General features: G+C 40.5%; 1 long non-coding RNA gene across 1 annotated transcript; it reads left to right on the top strand.

The window, feature by feature from the left end:
- The first annotated feature begins 1122 nt into the window (after positions 1 to 1122).
- LOC121577293 lies at positions 1123 to 20855 on the top strand. Its single transcript, XR_006002599.1, has 4 exons — positions 1123 to 1197; positions 1618 to 1686; positions 14166 to 14278; positions 20793 to 20855. It is a non-coding gene; the product is annotated as an uncharacterized LOC121577293 (long non-coding RNA).
- The last annotated feature ends 1317 nt before the right edge of the window (positions 20856 to 22172 follow it).

Genomic DNA, 22172 nt, shown 5'->3' with positions numbered 1-22172 from the left:
CAGACACACTTTCACACATGGAGATACAAATATAATGAATCAAGCATTTAAAAGAATCATGTTTTAGTCTGGGAGGAGAGCACTAAAGTTCTCAGCACAATGGGGTAGCACATTTGTGTCTGAAAATACACTCTTGTGCAGCTTTTTCTTCAAAATCATGGAAATGTACAATGGCAGACTGCGCTTTTTGCAGCTGGCATCTGCTAAGTGCGTAAAATCCATGTTAAAGTACAATCTAACATAATTTTCCAATTTATTTGTTGAGCATAGACAGCAATTTAGTCCTGCTTATTATTGCAGTGAAGGAAGTGGTGGTGACTGGGAGAGGCTCTTTTTATGAAGGATTCGGACTCAAAAAGAGACATTGATTGGGGGGATGGGGGATTGTGGTTGGTCGTCTAAACAAAATGCATTCAAAGAAGCAAATTACATGCTAAACAACTAGATGAGTATTGTTCAAAAATGTTTAGTTGTTTATTTGTTTTGAAAGTACAGAGAGTATCTATGTTGTATTTTCTGGTCACTGGTGACATGAAAATCAGAATAGTCTGATTCATGGAAGAAACCTCAAATACAATAGATAATGCATACAAACTGTTGGTGTATCCTATTTCCCTCTGTTGCTATAATAGGGGCTAGATTTACTCTGTCTATTCTTTCAATGTGGCTACATATTATATTATTATATTAGGCTACATGTATAAACCATTTCCTAACTGAATGTGAAAGTTGCCCATATGCTTGCACATCCAGCTGACATGTGTATTCACACCACTGAGGTTGTAAACGTTAGGTCTATGGGTCACTGTGATCATGGTGTCATTGTAATTTTACCATTATCTCCAATAAGAATCTCATACAAATTAACATAATTTGTTTATAGAAAACAAAATATGTATAGCCTAGTGTAGGTCTAGCCTGCTGATAAGGTCAGAATTTTTACAACTAAAGCCATTTATCTCATTCTGAAAACATCCTCTATAGGACTTTTGTCGTGAAAGATGTGTGTTTATGTCTTTCCTTCGTAAGGTGACGTCACGCTCATGAACTTGACAGGCCACCAGTGGGGACGAATCGGGATTTAAAGTGATATGCCCATCATAAAAACTGGAGGTTGTGTTACGGCACATGGCAGAAATATGCACTGTCAATACTGTCGATTCCAGTTCCAGAGGCGGCGCGGACTGCATCTGCAAGGTAGGCTATCTCTGATTTCTGATCGACTCTTGTTGTTTTATGTTGGCTGAATTATAAAATAATGAATGAGGTATGGATGTAAAGAAACCCAAGTATATAAGGAGGGTAGTGTGTTTTCTCTTGACTATAAATCGTGTATTGCAAAACCGCCTGAAACAAGCCGGCGCCACTTCTGATGGACAAAGAAAAAACTAAGCATTGCTACTATTATAAGCTTGATTCTCGAGAAGGCTAATGAAGTTGAGACTTGAGAAGGTGAGCTAAAATGCATAGAAAGGAGATTAAATGCATGCCAATATGTGGGTCACATGTAGACTATCGTGTGCGTATGTGGCTCTGTTGAGTTGATTATTTGATTATTTCACAAATTAGACTTTTCATTTTGATTCATTTTTGCATGCTCTTGTACCACACTTTCAGATATATACTGAGGACGAGTGGTCAGACCGCAAGAGTTCATGTCGGATGGGATGCTGATCATATCAACAGGTAGAACGCAGCGAGCACAACTTGTTGGAATTATTTTTAAGGGTGTCTATAGCATAAACTGTTCCTGTAGATTCGTAATGTTCCTGTGATAGCCTATATCCTAAGTGAAATCTAAGCTTTATAATTTTAGCATGAGCGGTGAGTAATGTGAACAATAACCTATTGTAATATTTTTAGTAGGCTATGATAGCCTATATATCCGTTAACCTCCCCATTACAAATATGATGATTTATTCGACTATAAAAAACAGAAGAACAGAGAAAATCTGCACTCTGTTACTGTGTAATAGCCCCTAAGCAAAGTTCAATGTGAAATTGTTCTGGTTTCTCTCCGGCAGTTAGAAGGAGAAGACCGAAGGCTTGCGAAAAGGTTATATTGATTATAGGAAAGCCCCCTGCAAAGAAAGATAATGTCCCTGTAGTTGTGTTTACATAATGGCTATAATTAGATTTGAAGAGCTCTTTATTACAGTTATCCCTGACAAATCCAATATCAGCCAGTTGGCAAAGTCCTCATATTTACTGTTATGGTAGCCTACAATACTTTTGTTTTAGGGTGACTGGCGAATTGGCTGAGTGAAATGAGACAACGTTTATCTTTTTATTTTTAGGCCTACTGTAGACTAATGCTCCCGTGCAGCCTCGACCATAAGCCATAGTCACTTCAGTTTGATGGTTTAAATAATGACAAATTCTCAATTTTTTAATTGTATAATTATTTGACTATAATGTCATGCCACACATAGTTGTGAACTCGTTTTGCAGCCTTATAATAGCAATGACCATAGCCAAGTAGTAAGCTATGCTGGTGATGAACTCTGGAAGCTTATAGAAATAAGTTATTTTTAAAAGACCATAAGAAGTAAATTACTTTATAATGGTCAACCTTGGAAATCAAGCAAATATAAACATTTACTCACATTTCTAGAAAATATATAACACAAAAATCACGTGCTTTACTATTCAGCGTGAGGTGACTAACCATTTCAGCACCACCAGGGTGGCCAGCTCCAATGTCGTTCCGCTCAAGGCTAATCATTTTCAGCACCGCGGTTTAGTCCAAATACTCAGGCGCATTTTACGCGAATGGAAGATTTATTTTGAACAAGAACAAATGTTAATCAAATGTTTCCATTCACCTGTTAGGCCTACATGTTTTAGCATACTAACTATGCTACAGTGTAGGTCGTCCTAATTGTAACAAATAGTATTTTTTTTATTTTTTTTTAAATATTTCATATTTAGAGACGCTCCTTATATCTTACTGCTATCTACGTTTTGAGCAATGTAGCCTTATTACAACGCTCACATACTTCTGCACGGTGTCTATGATGAACAGGATGGCTGGAAGGTTGTCTGTGAAACATAATGATTACACATTTACATGGAGAAACACTCCTCATAATGGTGCCACAAATGGTGTGCTACATATGCAGTCTGTACCCAGGCAAGAAAATTATTTACAGCAGGTGTTCAAACAAGACAGTTTGTGCATTGATCCAAATAATCCAATTAGATGCAGCTTGGTTATGACTTAATAATATCCAACTAGTGCATGCAGGGATAAAGGAGTAGTATGCCCTGGGAAGAGAGTTGACTCATTAGCAGTAGCTATCTCTAGGGGAAAACACCTGTCTGAATTCACTGATGTGTGAACCCAACACATGCCTTAAATAAAATAAAATCTCCTCACCTATAAACACATCCAGGCTTTATCATTATCTGTTTCAACAGATTGTTTGAGACTGTAGGCTTTTGTCTTTACAGCAAACAAATGTATTTAATATCAAATAAAGCCAGTTGGATTGTACAATAGCAACCATCTTCTGTTTGCTAAAGATACCCAGCGGGGTAAGTACGTATTTACCAAATCCCCTTCTGTTGGCACCCTCAGATAGCTAGCTGCTTTCTGTGTAGCACATTTTACCTTTAATTTAGATTTATAATGTTTATAAAGTGGGACCATTGTTGGCTTCCCTTTGTGGAATGATTGGCAATCATGTCTATTGTACTTTAAAGGAATAAGAAATAATATTCTTAATGAATCTGTGTCTAACCAGTAGTATTGACATCTTCAGACAGGAGCTCACCATGCAGTGGTGTTTTATCCCTCTTGGCAGCTAACCTCAGAAAGAGGGCAATCTGCCGATTTTAAGGAGTACCTCCACACGAAACCTCCCCTCCACCTCCCCTTTATGAGGCTTTTGAAGAAAAATAAAGAATGAATAGCACCGTAGGCACATTTTAGTGACATCAAAACATGGCAGAATCTGTGTAAAGCGGGAGCCATTTGTCGCTGTGTTTGAAGTGCAATCACAATCAGCACGCATGGCAGTAACAATGCTGTTCCTCCCTGCCCCCTCTGGCGATCCCCCATGGAGCAGCAGGGAAGACTGAGACCACTCTTTGATCTGGCCTTTTCACTGGCGTCTGAAGGATGAATGTTCTGCTCCGCACAACACAGAATGATCCAGGGAGAGAGAGAGCTTGCAAAATCTTCTCTCCGCCCCATAGCAAAATGTGTAGAATTGCAGCAAACTTGCTTTAAAACTGCAACATTTTCTCTACGCCCCATGGCAAAACATGTACAATTGCAGGAAATGAACTCAAAAATGTTTATGTTTTCTCTCCACCGTTAAAATGTTGCTTAGGGCCCCCAAAAGGCAAGGGCTGGCTCTGTAAGCGTGTTTGTCTAAGGTGTTTTGTATGTTAATTATTTAACCTAACACAAAGTGACATTTAAAGTGCCGTGCTTATGCCCGTAAATGTGTGTCATTGGTTGACATTGCTTTTGTTTCTGTCTGTAGACAATTCTCAGAGTCAGATTTTAAGGGTGCTGGCTGACACCACCTGTTTTAATGAAATTGTAAGTCGCTCTGGATAAGAGTGTCTGCCAAATTACTAAAATGTAAGTGGGTCTGGAAGTGAGTTAGAGAAACATTTTATTTGCAGAAAGACACAGATTGTAATATTTGCATGTTGAAATCTATGTACAATACAGTGGGGAGAACAAGTATTTGATACACTGCCGATTTTACAGGTTTTCCTACTTACAAAGCATGTAGAGGTCTGTAATTTTTATCATAGGTACACTTCAACTGTGAGAGACGGAATCTAAAATTATTAACTGCACCTGTTTGAACTCGTTACCTGTATAAAAGACACCTGTCCACACACTCAATCAAACAGACTCCAACCTCTCCACAATGGCCAAGACCAGAGAGCTGTGTAAGGACATCAGGGATACAATTGTAGACCTGCACAAGGCTGGGATGGGCTACAGGACAATAGGCAAGCAGCTTGGTGAGAAGGCAACAACTGTTGGCGCTATTATTAGAAAATGGAAGAAGTTCAAGATGACGGTCAATCACCCTCGGTCTGGGGCTCCATGCAAGATCTCACCTCGTGGGGCATCAATGATCATGAGGAAGGTGGGGGATCAGCCCAGAACTACACGGCAGGACCTGGTCAATGACCTGAAGAGAGCTGGGACCACAGTCTCAAAGAAAACCATTAGTAACACACTACGCCATCATGGATTAAAATCCTGCAGCGCACGCAAGGTCCCCCTGCTCAAGCCAGCGCATGTCCAGGCCCGTCTGAAGTTTGCCAATGACCATCTGGATGATCCAGAGGAGGAATGGGAGAAGATCATGTGGTCTGATGAGACAAAAATAGAGCTTTTTGGTCTAAACTCCACTCGCCGTGTTTGGAGGAAGAAGAAGGATGAGTACAACCCCAAGAACACCATCCCAACCATGAAGCATGGAGGTGGAAACATCATTCTTTGGGGATGCTTTTCTGCAAAGGGGACAGGACAACTGCACCGTATTGAGGGGAGGATGGATGGGGCCATGTATCGCGAGATCTTGGCCAACAACCTCCTTCCCTCAGTAAGAGCATTGAAGATGGGTCGTAGCTGGGTCTTCCAGCATGACAACGACCCAAAACACACAGCCAGGGCAACTAAGGAGTGGCTCCGTAAGAAGCATCTCAAGGTCCTGGAGTGGCCTAGCCAGTCTCCAGACTTGAACCCAATAGAACATCTTTGGAGGGAGCTGAAAGTCCGTATTGCCCAGCGACAGCCCCGAAACCTGAAGGATCTGGAGAAGGTCTGTATGGAGGAGTGGGCCAAAATCCCTGCTGCAGTGTGTGCAAACCTGGTCAAGACCTACAGGAAACGTATGATCTCTGTAATTGCAAACAAAGGTTTCTGTACCAAATATTAAGTTCTGCTTTTCTGATGTATCAAATACTTATGTCATGTAATAAAATGCAAATTAATTACTTAAAAATCATACAATGTGATTTTCTGGATTTTTGTTTTAGATTCCGTCTCTCACAGTTGAAGTGTACCTATGATAACAATTACAGACCTCTACATGCTTTGTAAGTAGGAAAACCTGCAAAATCGGCAGTGTATCAAATACTGTTCTCCCCACTGTATGTGCATACGTGTGGATACAGCTTTGTTTCAGAAATAGGGTTGCAAAGGGAAGGTATATTACTGGAAACTTTTGAAGTTTACCAGTAAACTACCAGAATTTTGGTATCTTTCGAGGATTTTATGTGGTCTTTTACAAGACATCTAGTGGCCCTTTTGGGTACTTCAGATTATCACAGGTGTCTGTAATTATCTCTGGCCCTCTGTGTGGCCTTATCACATGTAAAATATATGAAATAACTAAATAAGATGATTTTTAAAGAAAAAATAGAATGACAAAGCTGTAAAACATGATCCTAAATATAAACCATCAACTTAGTGAATACCATTGGTGTTTAATATGATGGTTTCAGGATAAGAGCGTCTGCTAAATGACTTAAATGTAAATGTAAATGTTAAATATATTTTTTTCTTTTTTTACACACTTTTATTTATTTTACTATGTCAATATGTATTTATTGTCAATGTTTTGGCGCCAATCTGGTGGCAGTTGTGAAGAAAAGTCAATAGTTGGAAGAGTTGCAGAGTTAATTGAATATAATTTTATTGTTAAATAGATGCTTTTTTCATTAATTAGGCTATTTTCTCTTGAACCATATGATCTATCTACTAGAAACTCATGGATACAGATATAAAAATGAATATTTTTTAAGTTATTAATGTATAATAACTTGCGCCCGCAGTGGTCTAAGGCACTGCATCGCAGTGCTAGCTGTGCCACTAGAGATCCTGGTTCGAATCCAGGCTCTGTCGTAGCTGGCCGTGACCGGGAGACCCATGGGGCGGCGAATAATTGGCCCTGCGTCGTCCAGGGTAGGGGAGGGAATGGCCGGCAGGGATGTAGCTCAGTTGGTAGAGCATGGCGTTTGCAACGCCAGTGTTGTGGGTTCAATTCCCACGGGGGGTCAGTATGAAAAATAAAGTAATGTTTGCACTCACTAACTGTAAGTCGCTCTGGATAAGAGCGTCTGCTAAATGACTAAAATGTAAAATGTAAATGTAAATAAATTACCAAAGTTATGATAGATTGCCATATATTTTCTGTTAGTTACAAAAATTACTGAAGATTCTGGTAACTTTGGTAAATTACCGGTAGCTTTGCAACCCTAATCAGAAATAAGTTATACCCTTGAGGCTCCAAAATGTTAATGTGATATATTGTTACAATTAAACAATAGAATTACAAACAAGAATTTAAGTTCTGGGTCTGTCACTAAATTGTATTACATGTCTACATGTCAAAACATTTCTAATATTTTCTAAATGTGAATCGATTGAACAATTCAATTCCCACTTATCTTTCAAGGTCTCGGTTGTGTGTGTGAAGTAACATGCCAAGCATTGCATTTTCCTCAACTGGTGCATTGTAAGTAAATTCATCAACATATCTGTATGTGGCAATGTAGTTTTTCTGTCACCTCTATTTGTGTCAGAGAGTTTCTGTGGATGATTAGCGTGCCTCTGCATGAAACGTTTAAACCGAACCCATCCACTGGAACTGTTTTGCTTTGGTTGCTTTGGTTACCCCACCTTCCAGGAGTGTTCCTAAAGATCTAACAGGTGTTGTCCTACACATGCTTCCTCTCTCTGGTTGCCATGAACCTTTGTTTAGAGTGGTACACAGGTGCACAACCCGGTTGGAGAAGCCGGCTGGAATACAAAAAGCCTTACAGTGTCCTGGTGTATTGACTTGAACTGCACATCAAACCAAAAGGCATTCGTAGTGCAGTCAGAGGGAGGTTGGGGAGATTGGGGAGATTGGGGGATAGGGGCCGAGGTAGGGCATGATGGAGGATGTGCAATCTCAGAACGAAGGCAGGTACTCAACATCAGAGGCGGGCCCAGTGAGGGGCCTTAAGTCACAAAGCCTGCCAGGCACACACCTCTCCTCCAGACAGAGCTATCCCACCGCTAGCCGCGACTCCAGCATGCATCCACAGGAAAGCCCCATAGCATGGGGTCACTGAACTCTCCCAATGCAATCCTTTTACCCATGAGTGGTGATCACAGCCATGATTACATGCTGCTGACCCGTTGGTTCTGACAGAACACAATAGTGTTCAGTGTTCGGTCACTCTATCAATTCTAGCCCTCCGCTTCCTTTGTCATTTGAGTAGCAATCATTTTGTGAAACTTCCACAAAAATAGGGTACAATTGCATTGATGATATCAGTATGTCTAGAGGGGAGAAACACACAGCTGTTGTAACCTGCTCTTCCCAGTTTGCCCAATGTGCTTGATGTAATTTTAAAACCATGATTGTAGTTAAACATGTCCAGTTGACGTTTGAGCATACTGCTTTTCTATTGTATTCAATTGTACCCATTGTGGGAACAATGATTAGATTTCAGAGTAGTGGCCAGGAGGACTTATGATCTACACGTGGCATTTTACAGTGCATAGAACATTGGATAAATTGATTTGGCACCAGGAAGAGTACTATCCCACTGGGGACAGACGTCAGTTCAACGTCTAGTTTTGATGATAACATTTTTCGTTGAGTTGTCAACTAACGTGAATTCAACGTGAAATCAATGAAGAAATTCACCATGTCATTGGATTTACGTTGATGACTCCAATCAGTTTTCCATGTTGATTCAACGTCATAACATAATTTTTTTGTTGTTGAAATGACATGGAAACAACGTTGATACAAACAGTTTTTGCCCAGTGGGATGCTTCTCAGGTTTTGCCTGGGTGCCTGTATTTTTCTACTTTAGCCACTTTGTTACTGCCTTGGTTAAAATACAATATTGTTAATGGATCTTGACTTGAAACCACCTCTGAGCTTAAAATACAGAGTAAATATTCTGAGTAAACCCACATCGCAGTTTTCCTTTATCTGTGATTGATTGAATTGGGATCGTAGCTTTTTCCGTTTCTACCTGTACGGCATCTAAAAGGCAAATGGCCTGTCAGAGTATGAAATATGGTGCACTAGGCTTCGTTAAAGACACATGCTTACTGTACTTGAGAGATTTTTTTGTCACTTTGACAGACACAGAGGAGAGCAGAACACATTTCCCACCCCCACATCCTTCAATTTTCAGCAATGAAAAAAATGAAAGCCCATTTCCCGCAGGGCTCTTAGGAAAGAGCATGCTCAGGTAATTAAGTGGAGCTACGCTCAGCCCCTTGTCAAGGCAATTACCACAAATCATATACTCTTACTGGCTCTAATTACAGTAGATGTCTGTCCGCCTTTCCTGGCCGCCTCACTCTCCCCATAGCATGTTTACAACAATAGCAATTATGCCATGTACCATTACATGTCACTTCTGTCGTCAAAATAGATGTTGCTTGTTGGGGCTTACCACAAATGTGTCTTACAAGAGAAGGGGGGAATACATTTATTAATTTAAAATCAATATTTATTTATTCAAAATCAAGATGTAACCAAAAGGATTAGGAATTACCTGTTTCAAAAATCTGTTGCACTGTGACAGTATTTCTTTCTTTAATACTAAATTTTGCCCTGGTTGATTCCATTTGTATGATGATGCATACAATTCAAGTGTTTCACTAGAGCTAATTAATGTCAATTGCAGGCCATGGATAATGTGCATCCTAAGCCTCTGTCTGCAGTGCAATGCATGGCAGTTGATATGATAGTCTTAACCCATGACGGATGGCCCAGATGTCCATGCCGTGCAGTAACCCCATCAGAGAGGATGGCCCATGTACCTTAAATGGCTGTTTATTCACCCCTTAAATATATCAGTTGAGTTGAACATCTCTCCCAAGGCACTGACTGAACAGAGTTAAGTGTGCTACTTAGAGGCACAGGGGTGACTTCCTCCTTTTCTTTCCAGCCCTGCCTCATTGATTCTGTGTTAGCAGGGCTAACTAGGATGGTCACTGGGGGATGTGAGCAGGGCCGGAAAGAAAAGGAGGAAGTCACCCCTGTGCCTCTAAGTAGCACACTTAACTCTGTTCAGTCAGTGCCTTGGGAGAGATGTTCAACTCAACTGATACATTTAAGGGATGAATAAACAGCCATTTAATGTACATGGGCCATCCTCTCTGAAAGGACAGGGTCATTTGATTAGAAAATTCTTGAATTAGAAATTGAGGGCATGGAAGGTGTGAGCAACCTTAAGGTTTATGGATGGGCTCTCAGGCGAGTTATCGAGTTACATGGATCATCATTTGTTCACCTGGTGTAGAACAGGAATATGAGTGTTTACACTTTTTTTTTTTTTTTTCAGTACCCCTAACCCTTTTTTAACCATGGTGCTTACTGAAATGTGCTGTAAGGATTAGTGTATAACATTCGACCTGCATGTTAGTCTTACAATCTCTAATAGCATAACACTAGCAAGGTTTCCATCCAATTGGCAACAGAGTTTCATTAGAATATTCAAAAATTGTCATGTTTCCATCAAACTGAGTTGTTACGGATAAAAATCAGTGTGTGATGACACAGTGCGCACAAAATTATTTTTTTCTCTTAAGTTTTCATGTACCAAATACAAATCTAATGTTCAATGTGTTTCCATTGCATTTTCAACTCTACATGCGTTAAATAGCAAATGTGACTAGTCTAGTCTTGGCATGTGCGCTCTAGCCAAAAGCTTGCAGATACAGTGTGGGTAGGTTAGTCTACAATACATGATGATAATGATGATAATATTTTTTTTGTCAGACGGCAGTCAAGCATCGATCATCATGTCACCAGAATAAGACCCTCAACATTTATTGGAAAGGAGCATCAAGCTCATACCGTGCACTTTCACCACCATGTGAAGTTCATCATAACTTATTTAATCTGTAGCCTAATAAACTGCATGGTTTCCCAAGTCATAGTGGGAGGACCACACACCATGTCATCGCGTGACTCCAAGTTTGCTTCGATATGATCGTTAATTATCGATGATCGATACATTTTATCAACAAAAAAAGATCCCACTATATCGAAATAACGAATTATCTGTCTGCATTTATAAGATTGTACTGAAACTTCCTGTTTCCATCACAGCTGTAGTGATTTTTTTGCATATATACCATATGACTTTACTCGCATAAAAACCGTGGATTGTGACATGGTTATTGTATTTATATTTTTTTCCCCAATTAATTTTTTCTTGACTCAGGCTTTGCACCAAATGTTTACATGTTTATCCTCAGTTGTATTACACCTGTAGCAGGCTTATCAAACCAGTAGGGATTTTAAGGTCAAAGGCATATCTTTGTTTGGTTTTGAGTCTTCTCCTTTGTTTGCCACTTGGCCTCCAGAGAGCCCTTTACATCCATTGCTTTTCCCTCTGCTCAGACAGATGAACATGATATCAGATTAGCCGACTGAGAAGCCAATTAAACAAATGATCTGTGTTCTACCGCCCAGCATGGTCTGCTACTGCATGTCTGTGCTCACAGTTATAGAGAGAAAGATGTATTTGTTCAACGTAGGAAGCAAAATCTACATTTAACAGGAGCTGTAGAATCTCAATCAGATCTTTATCAAATAAAAAATTATGACAAGCCAATTATTTAATTATTTGATAATACATGTACGGTATTAAATATCTTATACATTTGGGTATTAGTCCTATATTGGGATTTATAGTCTGTAAAAGTTTTTTTTCACTGAATTATATTTAGGAGACTGGCAGGGACACCACAATTGAACATTAGTCCTAATTCAACAAGCACAGGAGCAGAATGTAATGCTGCTCCACTCCCGTTGGCTGGCCATAGAGCTCCTTTCTGCACGCTGTGTCTCATCATTGTAATTGTAAAGAATGAAAGGCGTCCATCCTCAACTGGAGAGCATAATTTAACTTGCTTTAATAGTACATTAACATTCAATACAGAGCCTATTATTCTCAGCCAGGACTCCTGAGTGGAAATATAAAAGAACTGCATTTTCACCTCCCCTTTTTCCCGGGAATCTTGAGTAAATGTATAAGTGCATGCAGAGACAGGTTCTGCCACTTAGAGAAAGAGTCGGTAGTAACGTTATTCATGTGAAACAGCGATGCCCATTATATCCAAGATAGTTTTTAATGGGGAAAACCATAGTTAATGCGAGCTAATTTCCCTCGTTCAGTGTCTTAAAGTAATGCATAACCTCTCTGTTCAGTTCTGTAACTCAGTAGCAGTGAGCAGCTAAAGCCACTAATAAAGCTCTCCTTCTGAGCCCAGCATTGGCCTATCACTCTCTCTTCAATGCCATACCCAGTTCAATGCTGCCCAATTGTTGCCTTCTTTTTGTGCGTGTTAAGCCAAGCAGTGCCTTATATAAAATTAATGGGCAATGTAACTTTAACTGTGACAGTTCCACCACCTCAAAGAGCCTGTCAATCTTGTCATTGTTACAGCAGGCAGGTGATTTTTATAGGGTTATTGTAAGTGAGAAGAAAAAAAAAATACTATATTGTTCTTGAAAAGAGTCTTTCCCCATTTCAAAAACATTTCAATGTTTATTAGTTTTAAGAAGGAAACAAAGCATTGGGTTTACCATCTTCAGTTTTTAAGTCTCTGTGGTGCCCATAAAAGTTATTGGAGACTGAGAACAGAGTGGTAAGTAGTGAGAAGTTGTAGGCAAGTGCAGAATGAGAATGGACAGACAGAGGTTCTCTATAAAAAAACTAGCATGAGATTGAACCGGTTTGGTTTTGGTAAGATTTGATAGGGTTCTGGATCCCATGAACCTAGGACAGAGCTGAAAGTCCCAGAGCCTTTCAGTGTGAATGAGATGCATTGAGGTCCATGATGCCTCTCCACTGAGCAGAAACGCAAAACACTCCGAGATCCACTGGGTTATTTCATCCTCTTCAAATGTCACCAGCCTTTGTTGAGCTCACTAAATGGTATCGGAGTGTGTGTGTGCCCATGTGTCCATGTGTGATCATGTGTCTGTGTGTGTGTGTGTGTGTGTGTTTGTGTTAGTGTGTGCGTGTGTGTGTGCGTGCAAAGGGCTGTGGCGGTCATGGAATTTTGGATGACAGTTATTGGTCAGCCAAATGACCACGTTCACCGTTATAATCGTTTGAATAGCAAAAATAAATAAAATATTCACCTTTTCTCCTCTCCTCCACCCCTGACTGCATGTGCTGCTACTGCTGCAGGGAGGGGGTGTTGCCTAGGCAACCAAAGACTCATTTGCTACAACACTTTGCCTGCGTTCAGTATGGAAAACGTAACGCAACGTTCAATTAAATGGAAACTGTGCTTTTCTGAACGACCAGTTGAAACTCGGGGAGGGGTTGGATTGTGGGTTCAAAACGCACCACTGCCCTTTAAATACGTCACTCATTGCTTCAAGTCACAACCCGCCACACCCACCAAACGGAGCAAATGTACCTCAAAGTCTGTTCAAGAACGTTGACGAACGTGTCGTTCAGTACAAGCCGTTACACAATGTAGCAAACGTTTAATTGAACTGAACACACCCCTTGCTTGTTTCAGCAAGGAGCAACGAAGTTTCATCACGTTGTAAAGAGTCCGTTACCGCGGAAACAGACTCAACCGTGTGAATGTCCGGATGTCCCGTCTTCAGTCAGCTGTTTGATCCGCACACACACACACAAACTGGTTATGACAGTTATTTTATTTTCATAACAGTCTTCATCCATTATATGTAATTGTGCCTGCCCTATGTGTACGTACCTACCCATACCCAGTACCACACTCCTTCTGTGCTCGTAATGAATCATAATCAGACCCTGTGTTGCTGCTATTCCAGTCTAGTCCACCATGTACATATGAGGATAAGTAGAGGAGCCAGTCAGGGACAGATAAACAGACAGACAGACAGACAGGGACAGTGATCAACAGCTTGCTGAGGTCTCTGTTCTGCTATCTCCATAATCACTCATTTCCATGTACTCAGCAATTCATTAGCTGCCTGATGGAAGGCCAGGCCTGTGCTCCTCTTTTATGACACCTTCTGTCACATTGTTAGACATTACACCACTTAGATGTGACTGAATAACTGGCATTAAAACAAGAATGCTAGAATCAACAGTGTTAAGTATCCTACATGGACGATTGTGGGAAATTATGCATTTCTTTCCTTTTTCTTTTCCATCAGCCCACAAGGAGAAGTGAGACGTTGTCTGAACGCCAGCCAAATAAATTAACACATTCATCAGATGATGCTAACGCAGAACACACTAATATAAAAAGGATTCAAGAGTGTGAAAGGTAAGACATAAGCTGCTATTTCCTTACATTTTAACAGGAGATTTGTGATTCATAACATATCATTGCCCAGAACATATCATATTCGTCTTTGGCTTGAATGACAAATGCCTCATAAACGCAGACCTGTCTAATGTTGTCCTTTATTCACAATTACGTTCTCTTTTCTCCCCCTCATCTGAGTCTAAATATACCTCCCTTTATTGGCTGAGCTTTAGGAAACCAACAGATGCAATGTTACTTTTATCAATTTTCTACTTTTATTAAAACTGGGAGCTTGTCTCTTAAATCAACTTTGTCTTTCATTTTAGTGAACTCAGAGAGGCTGGGGATATGGCTGGTGATATGGGGACAGGTGATAGCCTTTAGAAATGAAAGGGGGTGGATTTGTGTGTGATATGTGATCTCTGTGGAAAGGGCATGTAGGCTTCAGGTATTACCACATTATTAACAGCTTCAGAGGGGGATCCGTATGTACACAACAGCTATTTGCATTTACTGGTTTTCTTTGTTTATTTTCTTTTTTGTCAACATGTTTATGTACAAACACATATCTCTTTATAACATCAATATATAAAATCCAATAATTCTGGTTAGTTTTAGCATGCATATGGTCATGCATGGGATCTCAATTATTTGATTCATTGTAAAATATAAATGGAATATTGATGAGAAATATGTTGTGCAGTAGACTGGCTTTATGATTGTCAATGAAAAAAAACGAATGTTCAGGTGAATGTATAACTTGTCATCTATGCTTGCAGGAGAATGTGCACTTTGGTCCTGGATGCTGTGGAAGACTAGTGATTTTGTTGTTGTAAACTTAGCTCACTGACAACAAGTCATAGTCTACCTCAGTGACCAGGTCCCTCACACCATTATTTCAACAGCTTTTAGTTTAGTCACACCACAAGATGAAATTTTAGTCCACCCACAACGTTTCTAGTTTCCTATTCATCAGAAAGCAGTCATACGAACCTTCAGTTCAGAATATAGTGCACTCATAGTTTGTTGTTTGCAGGCAGCAACAAACCTTTGAATCATTGTTTATTGTCTGTAATTTATATCAGTTTTGCTTGTGTTGCAGCAAAACAAAATGTGAACAAAATGTCAACTATAAATGCTAGCAAGAGCTATTGTGTTACATGTCATCATATGTTCAAGATGTCACTGCATTTTCCAATCCAGTCAGTGAGATACTAACACTGTCTACTACGGTAAGTCCAACCAGTGTGAACAATTCTACACTCATCTCTATCACTCATGAAAGTGTACATAAAAGTATACTAACCATTTTTATAATTTAACTGAGCACAAACTACCCTGGAAAGACATGTGAGGTATACAAGTGTACAAGGGATATACAATACATTATTATACTTCATTCCATACGCATGTTTGCAATTAAAGTATTACTCAATACAGTATGTATTGTATGCTTTTACTTTGTATTGGGTGTATTGATTTGACCTAGATTTCAGCACAATATAAATCAACATCACTATTAAGACCTTAACACTATTATGTTGCAATCTGTAAATAATGTATGCTGAAATAAAGCACTTTTGATACGCCCTGCATAGAGTCTGATAATATAAATGAATTCCACAATATTGTACATCTCATTATGCTTTAATTGTGGTGATCAATTCAATCAAGCAAGGTTATGAATCTATTAACATTTGTTGAAAGGACCGAGAGTGCATTTGTGAACTATTGCCATAGTAATTGCTCCATATAGTAAAAGGGTAGATGGATGAATGAATACATAGATTGGTACACTAATACAAACATTTCATAATAGCTTGTATGTGGGTATAAATATGCATTACAGAGATTGGACAATGAGAGTGGGTGTTACCTTCAACTCTTAGTGAAGTGTAGGATGTTTCCATGGATACTGCCACAGCAACCCATACTGAATGACTAGCCTTGGACTGAAGCTTCCCAGCAGCACAGAATGGGCTGTATGATTTTAGAGGCCTTGAGGGTCATTGTTGAAGACACTCGGCATCCCCTTTATCATTCAAACACTAGATCCCTAAAGATTGTTTAAAAACTCATTACCTCAACGAGCAGTGGGTTTATTAGATATTGAATGGATGTCCATTTAGGGATCTATTCAATCCGTATCGCGGAAGTTCATGGTTACAGTGTGACTGAAATTGAAAGGCAATGTTCCCACGTTAGCGGAAACTGCATTCATGGTAAACACCGCATTTGTCGGCACAAACGAAAATTACCTTTACATTTCAATCATGCAATCTGTAACGCTTCAGCGATACAGATTGAATAGAGCCCTTAGATTAGCATAATTTATGTTGTTACTGTGACCTAGAAGGAGATAGTGGCAGGCAAGCTGATCCTCATTCATATCCAGTAACAAGCTTCAGGCTGCTGCACATAGAAAAGAGCAACATCTGGTGAGCAAGTACAGAGTAAGGCTTATAATGATGCATTTCATTAAAGGTAGGCCTATTTTGTTTTGAAACAGGGGTTTGCTGTTTGCAAATACACTACCAGTCAAGTTTGGACACACCTACTCATTCAAGGGTTATTCTTTATTTGTACTATTTTTTACATTGTAGAATAATAGTGAAGACATCAAAACTATGAAATGGCATTCTCTCAACCAGCTTCATGGGGTAGTCACCTGGAATGCATTTCAATTAACAGGTGTGCCACCTTAAAAGTTAATTTGTGGAATTTATTTCCTTCTTAATGCGGGAAAGCCAATCAGTTGTGTTGTGACAAGGTAGGGGGGTATACAGAAGATAGCCCTTTTTGATAAAAGACCAAATCCATATTATGACAAGAACAGCTCAAATAAGCAAAGAGAAACGACAGTCCATCATTACTTTAAGACATGAAGGTCAGTCAATATGAAAAATGTCAAGAACTTTGAACGTTTCTTCAAGTGCAGTCGCAAAAACCATCAAGTGCTATGATGAAACTGGCTCTCATGAGGACCACCACAGGAATGGAAGACCCAGAGTTACCTCTGCTGCAGACGATAAGTTCATTACATTTTTACATTTTAGTCATTTAGCAGACGCTCTTATCCAGAGCGACTTACAGTTAGTGAGTGCATACATTTTTCATACTTTTTTTTATTTTTTATTAGAGTTACCAGCCTCAGAAATTGCAGCCCAAATAAATGCTTCACAGAGTTCAAGTAACAGACACATTTTAACATCAACTGTTCAGAGGGGACTGTGTGAATCAGCCCGTCATGGTCGAATTACTGCAAAGAAACCACTACTAAAGGACACCAATAAGAAGAAGAGACCTGCTTGTCCAAGAAACACGAGCAATAGACATTAGACTGGTGGAAATGTGTCCTTTGGTCTGGAGTCCAAATTGGAGATTTTGGGTTCCAACCGCCGTGTCTTTGTGAGACGCAGTGTAGGTGAACGGATGATCTCAGCATGTGTAGTTCCCACTGTAAAGCATGGAGGAGGAGGTGTTATGGTGTGGGGGTGCTTTGCTGGTGACACTGTCTGTGAATTATTTAGAATTCAAGGCACACTTAACCAGAATGGCTACCACAGCATTCTACAGCGATACGCCATCCCATCTGGTTTGTGCTTAGTGGGACTATCATTTGTTTTTCAACAGGACAATGACCAAACACACCTCTAAGCTGTGTAAGGGCTATTTTACCAAGAAGGAGAGTGATGGAGTTCTGCATCAGATGACCTGGCCTCCACAATCACCCGACCTCAACCCAATTGAGATGGTTTGGGATGAGTCGGACAGCAGAGTGAACGAAAAGCAGCCAACAAGTGCTCAGCATATGTGGGCACTCCTTCAAGATTGTTGGAAAAGCATTCCAGGTGAAGCTGGTTGAGAGAATGCCAAGAGTGTGCAAAGCTGTCATCAAGACAAAGGGTGGCTATTTGAAGAATCTCAGCTGATTCAAATAATCAAAGCTTGATGATGAGGTGATTATTTGAATCAGCTGTGTAGTGCTAGGGCAAAAACGAAAACGTGCACCCATGGGAGGCCCCAGGACCGAGTTTGTGAAACCCTGCCCCAAGTCAATCAATCTCACCTGGTGAATTAAAGGTAAAATTAATAAATCACAAGACATGTTTTTTTCCGGTGTATAGCTGAGACTGTAGTCTGAATGTCTGAAACTGTCAACAAGCTACACAAAACGTCTAAATCTGCAGGATGATTGGCAGTCAGAGGTTATCAGAGAGCGCCACCTGCTGCTCAAGAACAGGAGCTGCACCTTCTGACCAAGCTGAGGATGGACAGAAGATGGACGAAAGGAGAGAAAGGCTTTTTAGGTTCCATCATCTGCATCTTCTGCTACACCATCTTTGTTAACTTGGTAAGGCTAAAGAAGAGGACAAGAGTGTGGAAGCGAGCTGAACCTGGTGACGTGAGCTACACTGCTTCCTGACTGACTTTCTTGATGCTGAGCGTTACTAAGAGACTGAACCAAAAGTGTGTTACACTAGTTACTAGTATATAGGCTACACCATTATGTTATACTAGGTTAATTGTGTTTCCATAGCTAGGGATGATAGTGAGGACTTGTGAAGAGCAGAATCAACAACCTCTGCATAATCAAAACAGTTGTATTTCTATTTATTAAGGATCCCCATTAGCTGCTGCCAGCTACTCTTCCTGGGGTCCAAACAAGATTAAGGCAATTATCGTTAACAGTTAATAATAATAATATGCCATTTAGCAGAGGCTTTTATCCAAAGCGACTTACAGTCATGTGTGCATAAATTTTTACGTATGGGTGGTCCCGGGGATCAAACCCACTACCCTGGCATTACAAGCGCCATGCTCTACCAATTGAGCTACAGAGGAGCTACAGTTAGCCATTGTTACGTAAATGCAGCCCGAATAGTCCCAGCAGCCTTGCCTTGTCCACAAATCAGGGCATGTCCACTGAGGCCATGGCCCAGTGAGTCCCAGGCGCTGGGCCGTGAAGGTGGAAACACAAAAGTCTGAGGCTTTTTGGTAAAACACTGGGCTAAATCCTCAGTGGAAATGCACCACAAGTGTCTTGAATTTCAGGGTGCAGTGTCTTCTTTTTTGGCACATTGTATCCACAGCCGATCGCTTCAAAATGAGTGAAGACGGTGGAGTGTGGTGCATGACAAATATGGTAAAATGGAATTAAGGGTTTGAAGATGAGGGCTGGAATGTTCCCTGTCTTTTCTGACAGAAAATTACTTCATGCCACTAATAACATTCAGGAAGTGGTTTGGTCTTCAACCATTCAACCCGATGTGTCACGGCTCATTCACTCCCCCTCCTGGATTTAAAAGTAATAGACTACAGTAAGAAAATGGCAGAAGTGCTTATCCTACACTAATCCATGAGGGGAAGTGAGTGATCAAATTCATACTTCAGGGAGAATGGTGGAGAATCTGATTATGTCCAGAAATAATCCCTACCTCCTAGGGACTTCCTAGGGCCCCTGGGAAGTTTCAAAATATTGTTTACACCTATCCAGTTCACTCAGGTGTGTACGGGCTGGTAGGGTTGTCTCTCTATGGGACCCGTAGTCTCTGTCTCACACTTACTTTGGCTTGTCTAAATGACTAGCTCGCTTTAATGTGTCTCCTGAGTGGCGCAGTGGTCTAAGGCCACTAGAGATCCTGTTCGAATCCAGGCTCTGTCGCAGCCGGCCGCGACCGGGAGACTCATGGGCGGCGCACAATTGGCCTAGCGTCGTCCAGGGTAGGGGAGGGAATGGCCAGCAGGGATGTAGCTCAGTTGATAGAGCATGGTGTTTGCAACGCCAGGGTTGTGGGTTCGATTCCCACAGGGGACCAGTATGAGAAAAATATATATATATATGTATTCACTAACTGTAAGTTGCTCTGGATAAGAGCATCTGCTAAATGACTAAAATGTAAATGTCATACAGTAAGCATAATATAATTAATATTGCTTCCTATTCTATGGGCATAGCAATAATGTATATTTAAGTGTTTGCAAACATGATCATCATCAACATAGTGTCATGTCTCTCCTCATCTTTTCTATTAGCAAGGTGCAGAATGTCATTCACCTATTATTTTATAGCCTATGTGCACGGCACAATAATGCACATTCCCCATGCTTGCTGATTAAGCTATGGGCAAACTCTTGCAATGATCACCTTCCTCTCTCTCAACCTATGGGCATAACTCTTGGGATGTATTTATGTCTAATTTACCCATGTTCTCTTACCTGCTTTGTTACAGTAATAGTTACCGACAACCCTCCACCTCCCCACCACCACCAGCTAAGGCCCGTCGTAGGAACTCATATCTCCCTTTTACTTTCCACCAGCTTCAAACAGCTGTAAAAACTATATTTTTGTTGTTGAAAATATATTTCACAGCGATTTAGACGGTACAATGATTCCCTTACCTATTCAGTGCTTGTTTTCACACATAAACTGAACTTGAGCAAACAGCGATTTCTACATTGGCCACTTGACCCGATTTCCACTAGATAAAACAGCCACAAAGTAAAAACAGTTTTCCCATTTTGACAACAGATGCCGTGCTCCCGTGGGAGAAATCAATAGACGAATATCACAGGGCAATCACAACACTGGCTGGTAAGTAATACTGTGAAACACTATCATTCCAAGATTACTGCAGATATATTATGGACACTTTTTGAAATTACAATGCTAGAATTAAAATCCTGTGTAGCACCTTTAAGCCTTCACTCTATTGAAACAACAAATAATAATTATGTTGTGTGAGACTGAGACAACAGGTTTGTCTATTTTGGACAATGGGTTTGTCTATCTGTGAGAATAATTTTCTCGTAGTGACCCACTCACTGCTGAAGATTATTTACTTATTTCCTACTTTCATAACGGTCCTGTTTAAATAACAGCTATTTTCTGTCTGTTTAAAAATGTGCATGGACATATTTAGCATATTACAAACCTATTACATATTACCAACGCAAAGGATATACTGCTTTCTCGGGAACGGGCCCAAATCCCCGTCATTTGCGTGAAGAAAAGACAGAGAAAAAGGGGGCGGGCGGAGGTCGGGCTGCCTTCTGAGAATTTGTAGGTGAGTGAGTAAACTTCCACTACCATCCGTTCTAGTGGCCAACGTGCAATCATTGGAAATCAAAATGGATGATATATGATCAAGAATATCCTACCAACGGGACATTAAAAACTGTAATATCTTATGTAATAAATTGGTCATTTAGCAGACGCTCTTATCCAGAGCGACTTACAGGAGCAATTAGGGTTAAGTGCCTTGCTCAAGGGCACATCGACAGATTTTTCACCTAGTCGGCTCGGGGATTAGAACCAGCGACCTTTCGGTTACTGGTACAACGCTCTTAACCACTAAGCTACCTGCCGCCCTATGTTTCACTGAGAGGCGGCTGAACGACGACACGGATAATATAGAGCTGGCGGGATTTTCCATGCATTGGCAGGACAAAGAAGCTATGTCTGGTAAGAGGGGGGGCAGGGGTGTGTGTCTATTTGTCAATAACAGCTGGTGCATGATGTCTAATATTAAAGAAATCTTGAGGTATTGCTCACCTGAGGTAGAGTACCTTATGATAAACTGTAGACCACAATATCTACCAAAAGAGTTCTCATCTATATTATTCGTAGCCGTCTATTTACCACCACAAACCGATGCTGTCACTAAGACCGCACTCAACAAGCTGTATAAGGCCATAAGCAAACAAGAAACTGCTCATCCAGAAGTGGCGCTCCTAGTGGCCGGGGACTTTAATGCAGGCAAACTTAATTCCGTTCTACCTCATTTCTACCAGCATGTCTCATGTGCAACCAGAGGGAAAAAAACTCTAGACCACCTTTACTCCACACACAGAGACGCATACAAAGCTCTCCCTCGCCCTCCATTTGGCAAATCTGACCATAATTTTATCC

This window comes from Coregonus clupeaformis, chromosome 29 (assembly GCF_020615455.1).
Source record: "Coregonus clupeaformis isolate EN_2021a chromosome 29, ASM2061545v1, whole genome shotgun sequence".
Taxonomy (NCBI): Eukaryota; Metazoa; Chordata; class Actinopteri; order Salmoniformes; family Salmonidae; genus Coregonus; species Coregonus clupeaformis.
This window is presented reverse-complemented; position numbering and strand designations above follow the sequence as displayed.